The sequence below is a fragment of the Schistocerca cancellata genome, chromosome 3 (genome assembly GCF_023864275.1).
Source record: "Schistocerca cancellata isolate TAMUIC-IGC-003103 chromosome 3, iqSchCanc2.1, whole genome shotgun sequence".
Lineage (NCBI taxonomy): Eukaryota > Metazoa > Arthropoda > Insecta > Orthoptera > Acrididae > Schistocerca > Schistocerca cancellata.
Genome location: NC_064628.1, coordinates 785127723 through 785130483, shown reverse-complemented (window position 1 = coordinate 785130483; position 2761 = coordinate 785127723). Strand labels below are relative to the sequence as shown.

The 2761-nt window shown below is 43.5% G+C and overlaps 1 pseudogene; it reads left to right on the top strand.

Annotated features, from left to right (window-relative positions):
* Positions 1-263: 263 nt before the first annotated feature.
* On the top strand, positions 264-381 carry LOC126177671 (5S ribosomal RNA; annotated as a pseudogene).
* The last annotated feature ends 2380 nt before the right edge of the window (positions 382-2761 follow it).

Genomic DNA, 2761 nt, shown 5'->3' with positions numbered 1-2761 from the left:
AAGTCGCATAGTGCTCAGAGCCATTTGAACCATTTGAACCTCCTTTCTGTTGGAATGACTGGAACTGATCGGCTGTCGGACACCGTCCGTCTAATAGGTGCTCCTCATGCATGGTTGTTTACATCTTTGGGCGGGTTTAGTGACTTCTCTGAACAGAGGGATTGTGTCTGTGATACAATATGCACAGTTAACGTCTATTTTCAGGAGGTCTGGGAACCGATGTGATGCAAAACTTTTTTTGATGTGTGTATAAATTTTTCTATGCCAACGGCCTTGCCGCAGTGGTAACACCGGTTTCCGTCAGATCACCGAAGTTAAGCGTTGTCGGGCTGGGCTAGCACTTGGATGGGTGACCATCCAGTCTGCCGAGCGCTGCTGGCACGCGGGGTGCACTCACCCCTTGTGAGTCTCGGAAACTGACATACGGCCTGGAGAGCGGTGTGCTGACCACATGGCCCTCCATATCCGCATCCAGTGACGCCTATGGGCTGAGGATGACTCGGCGGCCGGTCGGTACCGTTGGGCCTTCATGTCCTGTTCGGGAGGAGTTTAGTTTTTTTATATAAATTTTTCTGTGTTCTTGTTTCACTGTCAGTATTACGTCCAATAGTTACTGGTTGCGACCTTACTGTAATGGTCCCACGGACAGAGCCTCGCCTGGAAGCACAGGCAGAAAGCGGCTCTGCTAGATAGCGGGAGATCAGCCTCGCTTTGGCTTGTCAACCCGCAGGCAGAGCTGCGGTACACTCGTTAACAGACGCCAGGATAGTAATGGCGGTCTGAAGGAGACGGAGAGAGAGATACCTAGAGGATGTGGGGGAAAGTGTGCAGGGTGGGTGGGGGGGGGGGCAGCAGGGAGGTAACGGGACGCGCCGCGACGCCACGCCGCGGCTTAACAAGCAACGCTACGCCGTAATTACGGCGAACGCTTTCTTCTCAGACGACACCGGGGAGGCGTCTGCCAACAACTTCGTTGGGCTCTGCCCCTCTTCTCGTTTCTTCCCTTCCGCCCGTACAGAAATTCGTACTTTTCCAGTTCCTCCGGGAGCAGCATCGACTCTTTTACGTCTCTTGAACAGTTACTTCTCCCGAAACAAAATGCACGAGGCCGAGATATTTTTCTGACTTAAAGTGGCATTTCTTTACTGTTACGTCATTATGCTCGCAGGATTGAAGAATAACTGTGCGTAACAACGAAACTGATGCTATTCAGCCGTGGAGTTAAAAGAAGGAAATATTGGGTATAAAGGGTAAAAAAAAAAGGTTACGATTTTTAAGATAAATGTATCAAATTACAATTACACTCAAATGAGGCTGTTTATTTCGCGTTATATTTTTAAAACACAGTGAAACAACTTATGTTATTCTGGAATGGCAAGGAAACTCATAACCAAAGATGTTAATGTATCTATATATTACACTACTTGTAACGTCTACGCTCGGGCGTACGTTAACTCTTTAAAGCCTGTACTATGGTAAGTTGGCAGGCTTCACCTTATAAGAAAGGATTTTGGTAAATATGTTGACCGCGTGTACCTGAATGGAGGCAAAATCAGACTTACACCCACTCAGTAACAACAATGATACGCCAATCAAGTCTAAAGTGCAACTACACGTTTGGACGGACAAGAAACATACACAGCAGATGCTACCAATTATTAATAATACGGTCGCCAGCCTAATTAGGCATTAACTGAGTTCTTTCCCTGTACAAGTGGATGTACGTGCAAGCATAACAACACGTAGTAATACTGCATTATATGGTAAATTTTGAACCAGAAAAATCTACTGAACTAATATTTTCACTTTCTGTACTAATTTGGACAAGCTATAAATACACAACATTACACTATAATGATTACTACAAACTGCGTTTTGTCTATTGATCCGACTGAAATCGGGCATAGGTTACCCTAGAAACAGCACTTTTGAAACACACATACAATGTCAATTTTAAGAAGGGTAAAACACTAATAAATTTAGGTTTTATATTGACTTTAACTTTGCTGGTCAAATCAGTTCAGTACACTTCAGAATTCAAATGAATAGACATAAAAAAAAGCGGGGGGGGGGGGGGGGGGTGGAGACCCTGAAACTGTTACGATCACAGTAGTGAAAGTTTGATCATTGAGAGCCTTAAGCATTCTAGATTTCCACTATATGATTTACCACTCTTTTTGTCTTATTTCCTGCTCATTTAACTACCGTTATTTTTGTCTCAATTTAAATAAACTTCATTACTAAACCAATTTCAATATTATCTTCCAACTTGGTCAGACCTATTTTATTCGTCCAGTACTCATTAACAACAAAGTTCTTTAAACATCATTCTAACATTGATAGGTCTGCAGGTAATTATTATTAACATAAACTTTAAATCTTCATCTTAGGATACTCGGATTGCACAACATGTGGAAAGGACCCTGTCTAGTTTAGTTGTGAGGATAATTAATTGATAGGACAGTTCTGGTAAAATTTAAGTTATTATTGAACAGTATGTAGCAAAAGTGACACTGGTCCACACGAATACAGTACTGAAAGTTTCAACCTGTCCGTATCGATGAGGCGGTCGGCAGGCGGCGAGATGGCGAGGCACAAAATACACGTGCAATTACAGCAATGGCTCATGAAATATCGGCACTTTACTGTTTCATGGCGTCGCAATGCTTTTCCATTTAGTGCCTATGGAATATTGCCATGCTATATAGACGTCGGAAACAGCGCATCCGAGGCTCAACGAAACCACTTTTTCCAGGAGAGC